This window comes from Austrofundulus limnaeus, unplaced genomic scaffold (assembly GCF_001266775.1).
Source record: "Austrofundulus limnaeus strain Quisiro unplaced genomic scaffold, Austrofundulus_limnaeus-1.0 Scaffold0, whole genome shotgun sequence".
Classification (NCBI taxonomy): Eukaryota; Metazoa; Chordata; class Actinopteri; order Cyprinodontiformes; family Rivulidae; genus Austrofundulus; species Austrofundulus limnaeus.
The window spans coordinates 8,684,319-8,695,886 of NW_013952402.1; the positions used below are offsets into that span (position 1 = coordinate 8,684,319).

Genomic DNA, 11,568 nt, shown 5'->3' on the forward strand with positions numbered 1-11,568 from the left:
GGTAGGGGGGGTGGGGGTCAAACAAAGAGGTCAACACCCCAAGTTTTTCCATGTCAAGGCCTTCTCTCATCTAAACCCTTCAAGTTTTTTTTTTCTTTCACTGAAGTTTGTTTTAACTGTGATGTTCTGGGACTTGAAATCAAGGTGCGCAAAAATAAAGGGATGGGGTAGCTACTGATGGGTTTCTGTTTGTATTTCATTTACCGTCAAAAAAAGTCAAAGTTTACTCAAACAAAACAAATCAATCAAAACATTCAGTTTTATCCAGATGGCCCATCATACTGAGAGTCCTTCTTTTTGTTTTGTTTGTCTTTTTTTATTTTTTATTTTGCTGCCCTGAGTGAGTGAAGGCCACAAGCTCTGTCATGTAGTGTATATGCTAACTCAAAAGGAAGGACAGGTCCTAGCGATGCGGTCGCTTGGGTTGATGTGACCAGGACATGGCCATGGCAGCAGTGAAAGCCTGTTTGAGCCGTAGTGACACGTCGTCTCCATCCATCTTCAGTCTGAAACATTTTACGCTAACTGACAGAGCGTGGCGCTTGCTTACCCACCTCCCAGAGGAAATGGTCCAGACTGGTGTCTTCTTGACATGCACTAAAGAGTGAGCAGTCCAGGGGTCCAGTGGGGCATTGTGTATTCAGTCCAAGACGAAAGGTTAGATTCTCTGAAAAGAAAGGGGAGTTCAGTATATATTGTTGAAAGTGACAATGACTTCTCTTTTTCTTTTTTTTAGTGTGTTATTCAAGCAAGTAAACAATTCAGTCAGATCTTCAGATTTCTTTTGCTGTTGTTGTTTGGATCACACAGTGCTGCTGACCACAGGGAAAACATRTTTGAATGAGTTGAATACGCTTTTTGATATTAATGACCTCTTGTGGGGTACAGATAAAGTTTAAAGTTGGAAGGCATTTTTTATAGCAGTCCTTTGTATTTTTAAGAAAACTTGAAATGGAATTTATACATTGCTATATGTTAATGCTTATTTGCATATTTGAAAAGTATAAAAAATATTAAAAAAATAGGACAGAAACCTTTTCCTTTTTTAAACATATACTGTATTTCAGCAATTGAAAAAATAAAAGTTCTTCAAATGTTAGAAAGAAGTTTAAAATGTTGCAATAAAGACGTAACCTGCTTACTGACATACTGAATTTTGTCTACACTTCTACTCATTTCCTGTATCTCGGTCAGGTACCAAAAGAAGGGGGGAGGTAGAAAAGGAGAATTGAGCAGTGGCTGTAGTAATAAATCACAGGATCGCTGGTGACATTCATACAATACGGATACAGTGTTAACTCAATGAGTCGGACAGCCCTAGCCTGTTCCTCCATCCTGACCTTGCCTCCCTGTCGTAATCAATCATGTTGGCACGGCACACACGCTCCTTATTTATTATTACTGTGGACCCGTATGTACAGTAAACAATGAGTAGAATACATTTGAAAGACTGGGGGGAGTGGGGTGCTGTTATAAGAGAGGAGGTAAAGGTCCAGTGAAATAACCGGGGGGCATATGTGTCCAGCTGGCTGGTTAAAAGAATACAGAAAAGGACAGTGAACAACCACCATGGCCAATAGTCGACYGTAATGTACAGAAATGACTAATACTAAGTGCCCGTTGCTCCAAAAAGGTCACCTTACTGTCATCAGTTAGAATTTACAAGTGCTGCTGTTGATGTTGTGAAAGTTCACAGTGTCACGCTCATGCACAGCATTTTTTTGTGACTCCCTACTTCGATAAGTGGAATCTATTTAAAGGAAGGTGGTGTCAAAGCTGTTTTCAGGTTTGTCCTGACTTCAAGACTACATTAAGAAACCGTCAGACAGATGTCATTTCATTCGCCTCTTCTTGACTGTTTTCCTTTTAGATATATTAGAATTTCACTTCTGTTATTCTCAGGTAGCAGGTGTATATCCTGAGTGACAAACCATTTTCTTTGTAAAACTAATAGCTTACAAAGTCAGTGTAAATTAACAATGACCCAATGTGAAGCCTTTATAACACCACCATAACAATTCATGAAAGCCAGCCAAGTCCGTCATCATACAGTCCCATATGCAGCCTATGCAGGGGGCCTGTCTTGGCAACAAAACAGGGCCCCCATACTGCAGAGGGCCCCTGAACTCTTCATGAAGGATGGCTGGCTACAAGGAGGGCCGAGGGGGAGTCAGTTTAAAACACATACCATATGCAGTTAGGAAGAGCCTCATTTATCAGCCCCTGAAATTCTTTGGTTTTTACACCTCAGACCCCCCAGCACTTTTTTTCCACTCCCCAAAGGGTTAGCCACCTCCTGACTGCATCCCACAGATGACAGGTCTCTGAGACTTTCCTTTAACTGCACAACCACAACTTTGATTTGAATTAAAAATATGTTTTTACAACTAAAAAAATTTTTTGGGTTAAAAGTCTGTCACAATCAAATGATTTTTCTCAGATATATTCATCATATTTGTAATATAGGTTTTACTCAATGTTACTTTTTTTTGTAAGTCCATCAACCTCTCCTGTCATTTTACCCTTCGACTGCCCTTCCTGTTGGAGCTCTTCTTCGCTGTCGGACATCATCTGGCCCGTGAATGGCACATTGTTATGCTTGCTCCTCAGCGGCCGTCCAAGCAGATGCCACGAGCAGCCGAAGCTCTGGTCCCTGCACGAGGTTGGTAGTGTGCATTCATCACGAGGCTGTAAATTACAGTCCTCGAACACACAAACACTCTGCGCTCAACTGAGTTTTAGCAGCTTTGAGCACCATTGAAGGAGCATGGCATGTACTGATTTTGTTTAGGTGAAGATCGTTTTTTTAGGCAGCGGGGGAAGTGGCCCCTGCAGTGCACGACCGTAGCCTAGACGGAGAGATCAGGCACGGACAGCTGGGCTTTGAACTTCTTACCCCGACACTCCTGGGGTCAACAGATTGGCAGCTACTGGGGTCAACCAGCAGTAAGAGGCCGTCTTATAGTGAACTGCTGGACTTATTTTGACTGAATCCCTGTGGCACAATTACCCCATGGCGACTGGAGGTGATACTCTTAAGAGAGATCAGGTGAAGCAAAGTTTAGGAATAACAATGGATTGTTTGCCTAGGAGCATAAATTGCTACAAATGTCTTCCCGATTTGAAATCACTTCAATTTAAGACAAAACAATTATAAAAGTCTTGCCAACAAAAAGGAAGATTTATTTGAACAAAACTTCAAACAAATTCGAGGAGTTAAGCCTGCTAAAAGTACAATAAATAAGACTATAGATCTAAAATGAGACACAATAAAGAGTGATTTGCTATGATCTTGGGAAATACATGGCTCCAAATCCAATCAAAGATATCACCAAAGCGTATTTGAGGAAGAATCATCCTTGTTGCGCTTTGCTACAGACAATATTTACACACTCAAATCCCACGTCTAGTCAACGGATGCATAGCAGCTCGCTAAGATATATGGGTTACTTTATTCATAGCTCTTCAATTACAAAATCATGTATTGGGGGAAGAATAAATTAATAATAAAATCCCCTATCTGAACTTCTAATATTTTGCTTGGCGAAGGGAAACGAATTACCCTTTTCAGAACTGATGATGTATTACTAGCGTTTGATCCTTGGAGGTTTCACCATGCTCACATTCATTACTTTCAAGTGCTGAGGTGTATCTGCAATTAGAAGCACCTTGCAGTGGATTTCTGACACTCCCGCAGACTTGAAACACCAGATCATAGAATCATCACGGCATTATACTGCAGGAGAGGGGACGGTGTCTCCTTTTGGATGGAGGCGACTACTGTGGGTGGGGGGGGGTCTGTGAGTGCTTAATTTAACCATGTGCCCATAAGTGAGCAGAGCCGGTAAGCAAATGAGGACCTTTCATTAAATCAAAGGTGATTTTTGTTCTGCTAATGGGTGCCCCAAAAAATCTGGTACAGCGGCGAAACATGTGATCAGTCTCTGCGGAGCCGGCTATACTGCTACAGACCGGTCAGGGCTATTCTTATTACAGTATGCATAATGTAATGAGCGTGCTTGTTTAATTTAATCACACTGAGTGGACCRTGTTAGTAGTTCTTTGAAACACCCGCGCCATACAAGCAAGAGGTTTGATTAAAAAAGAGAGACTAAATAATACAATAACTCRTGCCGCTTGTAGTTAATGCTCATGCTCATAAACGGCAGCTGTTAACATGGTATAGTGAGTTCATAGTATGGAGCCGTCGTGGATTGCTGCAGTGTCCGCTTCCTACTCGAAAGTGCAATTTCAGCTTGGAAGTGCAAACTTTTCGAATGTCTTTGCAACGTCTGTCCTTAAGAAGCGCTGTCGTCTTCAAGTCCTCCACTGATTGGTCACGACACGGCCAAAATGGCRACTGTGGCGAAACACCTCCGAGAAGCAAAGGAAGTTTAGCCAAAAACACGCTGAGCCATTATGTTAAAGTAAACGACAGCATTTCCTAATGTCATTTGGCAGTGCTGGCGCTCAGCAATTAGGGCCTCTCTTAATGCGTCGCTGGGAGCATTTCTCCTCAAGGTTAGCGCCTCATTTCCCAACGATGGGTCTGCCCGGGCTGCAGCAGATGCATTGTGGGAGCTGGGGGGCGCAAGTTAGGACAGGTGTCCGCCACCTTGGATATCTCCCCTCGCAGCTGGCACCAGCTGGCACCCCCAGTGCCCCATCCGGACAGTCTGCTCTCTCCCTCTCTTCTCCACGGAGCAGAAAGAGGAGGAGGGAGGAGGCTGGATGGGGGGGGGCATGTCAAGGGCAGACCTGGTACAAGCTCACTCACAGGGCACCCATGCCATGACATGACCTGGCCACTAGGGGACCTGCCAGCAGTGAGTGGTAGGAGTAATGTGGTGCAGCCGTGGCCGTTTTGAGACCTGCTCCAGCATCCCTAATGGACCGGCAATGATGAGGCCCAGCAGTGCCAGAGGGTCAGAGGCAGCTTCTGTGGAGAACGCGGTGCTTCCCACCAGAGAGCGGAGGATGTCATGTCTGAAGGTGTTCTCTCTGGATGCACAGCAGCCATTTTGCCAGGAGGTAATGGGAATCTTTGAATCACAGACTTATGTATATTTAGCGAGCACCATTGTCTTTTTTTAAGTGGGAATCGTAATGGAAAGTGTTATTGACTAAACAAAAAGCTAGTCAAAGTTCCACTAATTTATAAATTTGCGAGAAAAAAATATATACAAAACAATTTTGAGGAAATTTAAATAAGACGTTTTTAAAAATATATATGCTGTTTGTTAGTTTACAGGGGGCAAAATGATGCAGAGTTGAAGTAAATAATTATGAATGTAAACTGGCTGACTTGTCTCCAGTCAAGAGAAATCACTTCACATTATAAGCGCATTACCTTCCAGGCAATACCACACAGTGGTTCCCTACTCATGATGTGAGTTAATTCACTTAATATGTCTTTAATGGGGAGAGCCTTTTTCTTGGTATAAAATGGTTTCCACACTGACCATTATCTGAAATCAAGCCTAATGATGGCTTCTGTTTATGATAATGACCATTATCACACAGACCACCATCATGCCTGCCAAATGATCAAATGATCCTGCATTTCCTCCTTGCTGTCTGAATTTGTTAGTCATGTAAATTTAAGCCCTTGATGAGGCTTTCCCGGCATCTCTCTCCTCGCACCCTCCCGTATAATATTAAACATCTGATGCGTTCGTTGCTGTTGTTCAGACCTCATATCGAACTAAGGCTGCTTTTGAAGTTCTTAACAGCATATAGCGCATCATCTTTGGCCTCATCAGCTCCTAATGGGCAAAAAGAAACAAGCAGGCATCTCATCATCTCCTTAGTTAACATAGTCATCAGCACCAGTATATAAAGGTAACTCTGAGGCAATAATAATAATAATTTGTAATAACACACTCTGGCTCTTGGAGTCTGATGCCACATGAATCCTTTGAAGTGCAGACTGTTGATTACTGTAAATGAGAGCTGTTTCAGGGTGGATTGTGGGTAATTATATGCAGTGCACCCTAGGGAGCAGTGCTAGGACCCAGGGGACAGCAGTTCCACAGGAGAGTGAAGCACAGACAGAGCAACACATGCTGGGCCACCGATTCCCAGCATGAAACAAGTCAACAGGCCTGTCTTTTATTTCTAATGTCTGTGATTTACATGAAAGAGCCACTGTCACCCAACCGCAGCCGAATGTTGTGCGCCRCACTTTGATTGACAGGATTTCATATTTCACATGTCCCCACACCCCCTTTCTCCCTCCCTGAACAACTTGATGATGATTGCAGGATTATAACGTAAAACATATTGCCAGTTTAGCTGCTGTGAAATGTAACTGCTCTGTGTTTAGCTCGTGACACAGATTGGGTTTTCTTCCTAAGTGTTTCAGTGTGCCAAATCTGAAATATTGATGATAAACAAAAGGTTCTATTCTAATATTAGGACTAATAATTTATTTCAACAGCTAAGAATATTTTAAAATGTATAAAATAAATTAATAAGATTTAAACTCATTTTAAATATTCATTTAATGCACATTTAAAAAAATAAGTAAAGACCTGCTTAACATTAAAATTTTTCACTAATTATAAACAGATAAATGTTTTATAGTAACATAATTTTATTAGAATGCATTAAGATAATTGTATATAATTATGTTTTATGTTATATAATATTGTTAAAGTCCCTGTTTGCATTTATTAATTATTAACAGGCCCATATAAGTATATAATTTAAACGTTAAGTTATTGTTTATTACTATAAAATAAACTAAGTAAATCTCATACTGTGAACACAAAAATAAATTTGTGTTGGTTTTTCTGAATGAAGTTATAAATGTTCAACTCAGCAATTATTTTAATCTGTTACAGTAGCAAAACTAAATGTCAAACATTAATTTATTAAAAGTTTACACACACTGCTCATAAATTCAGTTGGAGTCGCCAGTTTTTTTAAATACATATTTTCTAATTGTCCTTTATCTTTCAAACATATATTGAAAATTGAATTCAAATTAGTATCCAATGTGAGCCAAAGTTTCCAATCATGCTGGTAGCCCTGCAATCTCTTTCTCTTCACTTGAGCTCATTTCTCCACTAATGACTTTGCCCTCTGATGCAAGCCAAGGGATCATCAAAGGTCCTTGAAACAAAAAGGGAAATATAGCAATTACTGGGACTTTCATCGGCAAGAAAGAGATTAAAAACCCTGTGGTTGTATAAGCACCCGAGAAGCAAACCGAGATCTGTTTCTCTGGCAAATGTATATTAATTCACTTCAGCACAGACGTTACTCATCAACACAYTCTTCCTGTTTCACCATCTTCTTTCATTTTTTTTCCCCATGCATGATAATAGAATCAAATATATTATGTATTACTAATCACACAATAAAAGCCTCTGGTAGTAATTCATGTAGATTCCAAAATGCTGTGCATGTACAAGAAAAGTCATTGCCTTTTTAACATTGGCCTGAGGGAAAGGAGTTGTCCCTTAGCCTCTATAACCATTGACACAAAAGGTCCCCAAACAATTTCAAATTACTGCTTTATTTCTCTCTCTTATATAATCCACCCACATTATTAAATCTTCCACCTTCTGGGACTTTACTGATACAATAATATTACAGTGCTAAGATGTTTACATTCGAGACTGCCAGCTTTTCTTGTTATAAACATGTATGCCCTTAGGACTTGTGCAGTACGTATGCATACTACTTGGCCTAAATGAGGCACAGGTCATTTTGTTTTTAAGAGGGGTCAAAATTACCACAAGCAAGGGGGGCGAGGCCAGCGCCAGAACCTGACTGAGCAGAAAATGGCTCCTAATACTCACAGATGAGATCTATTATATATTAAACATGCTTGTAAATATTCACTAGTCAGACCATTCAAATGGAAAATATGGTTTAGGTCAAAGGTCTATGAAAACGTTGTCTCCAGAGGAAGTCCCCGCAGARTAGAGGCAATGATGATAACAGGGAGAAACACCCATAGGGGACCAGGGAGAACATTAAGAGTTGTTTTACATGTTTGACTGTAGTAAAGCGATGATACCAGGGAGATAAATGATGGGCACTTATTAGACTGGACTGACCTGGAGTTATGTGCCATGTTTAATGGAACGTAACACCGCCATCAATTATACAAGCAAGTGGAATTATGATAAATTATTGACGTTAAAGTTTTCTTGAAAAAAAAAAAGGTCTGTTCAACATTATATTAGCATAATAAGAAAGCATAAAAAGAAGTGGAAGACTTCATAAAAATTACTGACAGTGCTGGAATACATACTGTAAGCTTATTGAACAAAATATTACTCTTTGAAATCAATAACAGAAACAAAGAGAAAGTATGACRTGCACATCAGTTTTGTTGCTGGTTTGTGTCAATGTCAGGATCCCATAGTTGGGAAAATTATTTCATCATGTTTGAGTCCAACATTGGGACCAAGGTGTTATCTTCTATTTTTGTCCCTCTCAGCCGTATATTTCAGAAGCCAAGAACAATGTAGTCTGACAGACATATTCTTTATGAGGGGCTCGTGGTCCCTCTAATTTGACACAGTTGTCAGAGATAAAGCTCCTTAGAGAGTGTGGCCATGCTCAGGGTAAGAATGGGGATTAAATTAACACCCCCACCCTCACATCCTCTGACCCCAATACCGGAGAATAAAACATACATGGTGACTCACTTCAACACCCAATATTTGCCTTCCAACTTCATCTACAAGCGCGGTGTGATTTTATTACCGAGTGAAACAGTATTACTCATCTCAGCTTGGAAAATTGAGCAAGAGCATGGGTTAAGTGAGTTCTTAAATATACAAAAAAAATGTTTGCGAATAAAAATCCCATTTTTGTACGAAAAAACATGGTTGTTTATCAAAAAAAAACTGCCTCGCCAATAAAAGCAGTCAGTGAGAGGAAACGGTTCACGCAGCGTAACAATACACCCCCTCTCCTGAGTAGCCCTACTATCAAATGACCCAAGCACGTAAAATCAAATCAACACTGGAATGGATCATATCAAATTCTAATGAAAACATAATGTGCTCTTAAAATGTGTGTTGGCTCGGGAGCCAGTCATCCAGAGAATCTTCCCCAGATGACGTGATGAATAGGGAACACCGTTGGAATATGCATCAAAGTCGAGCTCATGATTTATGTAATAGCAGTCACTTGGACACTGATTAGCTGCTCTGTCAAGCGTGTAATACGAGAGGCACAACCCCTGGTTTATCAGTCATTTATCTGAAGTGCGTCCTGATATTATCACTGGATCCTAATGTCATCATTATGCCACACAGCATGTGCGGGCCAGTGTGTCATGGTGCCGGCGACACTGCCTGTCAGGAGTTCAAGCCTCTTCATTTGCAAAATGCTCAGACATTCATAGCACTGTGTCAACAGTAAAATAGAGAAGCCACATCATATCAGAAATGGAGGGACGGAGGCACACGGGCACACTAAACAAGTGGACACTTGAGGGTGCCGAGACATTTTGTCACATCTTTGTGGTCGTGGGGTAGCTTATATGGACGATCGGGCTAATTCTTTGGAGAGGAGTGTAATTAAAGAATAAAAAGAACTAAATAAGAGTTTTCTTCTTTTTTGTTATTACTGCTTTACATTTTGATTTAAAGAAACAAATACAACATATCTCTATTCTGGTTATACACAGTGAAAAAACCCCAAACCTTCTTGATGTGCAGTTTGAGGCCCAGAGAGCCATTTTTTTTTCTTTTTCCTGATTAAAATGCACGCTCACACACACCACCGTGTGAGAGGATAGCGGTTGTTCTGTCTGTCAGGACGTTCATGCTCTCCAAGAGAATATCTGATATCATAAATGACTTCAACTCCTCCCACGCCAACATGAGAGGGAGGCAGCGCGAACACAGGAAAAGAGGGCAAGATAGAGGCAGGCGGTGTATGACTGAGGAGTGACAATCATACATAACCGGATGGACAAAACTGCAAACAAACTCTCTCATTATGGGGGGGAAATGGGGTTGTTATTCTCACAAACATCTGGCGCTTTACACTTAAAGGAAGCTGTGCAACATATAAGTCTATCAACACTTCGCCCAAACAAAAATAGTGGGGGGAAACCGAACAGGAAAAGGAGCTCTTTGAGTCTCAAACAAAAGATATCAGCCCAGCTGACAGCACAGACAGGGCACCACACCTTGGCAATGATGCCACTCACAATCAAAGGAACAGCCGTCATCAATAGAGCCGTGTTTTTAAAGGATATGTAAAAAAGATTAAAAATATGTGTCATTATGGAAAACAATTGAGTTTGAATTTAGAATGCCACGTTTTTATGTCACTCACACGCACCTCGGGTGACTTGCTTCAGAACATAATGGCTAAAATATTTCCTGTTTTGAAATATATTCTTTGCGCTAATTAAAGCAAATAAATAAAATATGACCAAAAATTATTAAAAAGTACAAAACAAGCTTAATGTGCCCATGGTAATTTCATTTTACATGCAATAAAAATACCTACAAATAGCCATCAATTTAATTAAAAATAGAAACTTGTGATTTTTTTTAATTAAATCCAATAAAACAAACAATGTTTGAACAACATGGGAGTACCATTCACATATGATAAAAGTCTGGAGCGTTTACATGATTTCAAACAGTATGGCTCCAAAGATCCAGCAGAGGGGGCTGCTTACTGCAATCATATGCTGATTAATTGAGCTTGATTCTCCCCATGCTGAGAACATAAGTTGTCCCACACTGTAGGCTACATGTTGGTATGTGGGTAAAGGTTACAAGGCTTCATCGAAGTCACCTTTTACCACAGATAGCCCTTCATAATATTTCTGATAAATGTTAAGGAAACATTGATTTTCTGATTATCCCTCATCAAGCATGTATCAAACTAGGTTATGTTCATTTTTATTAATTGTGCATGTTCCTCTAATTAGCTAATGAGAGACAAAAAGCAGGTTTAGAGAAGAAAAATGCAAATGACTCTTAGAAAATAGCACAAAAAAGTAAATGGCAAGGCTGAGAATCATCCTTCATTGAAATGTCAGAGATAAATGGCTCAAATGTCACATCAATTAAAACGGGGGACAGTTAGTAGTTCATTAAAGAGAGAGCCATATTGCACCGTCGGGTACCGTTGCCAACCCTTACTATCTGGGGCAGACTGGCAGCGGGTCCAGATGGCACGGAAATCCTCACAGATTTCAAAATGGTCTCTGCAGGGGTGGCGTTTTCTCCCCCCGCTCCCACCCTCACCGCTGAGATGGGGTGTGGGCCACAGGCCCATGTCGGCCTACACATTCCAAACGGAGGCATGCAGAGAGCTGAAGGCTCTGCAGAAATAAAAAATAACACTGCAGAGGACAACAGACACTTAAAAAAAAGATGACTGATGCAACACAATTTGTCACAATTATTGAAATACATGCTTCGGGCAMCAAAATTCAGCTTCTTTTCCTTTAGACTGAAACACTAATAAAAGGACTGAGTAGTGCCCCATGTGTTCTTCATAACAACATGCTGACTTTATTAGCTGGTAATACATAAAATTTTATTAGTTGCTGCAGTCACATAGGTAGTTATATAT

At 40.5% G+C, this 11,568-nt stretch overlaps 1 long non-coding RNA gene across 1 annotated transcript in view; it reads right to left on the minus strand.

The window, feature by feature from the left end:
• The window catches only part of LOC106513283 (uncharacterized), an 85,888-nt gene that overhangs the window by 73,407 nt on the left and 913 nt on the right, over positions 1–11,568 (minus strand). Inside the window, exon 2 of the long non-coding RNA XR_001309768.1 lies at positions 551–667. This is a non-coding gene — a long non-coding RNA (uncharacterized LOC106513283). The remainder of the gene's footprint in view (positions 1–550; positions 668–11,568) is intronic.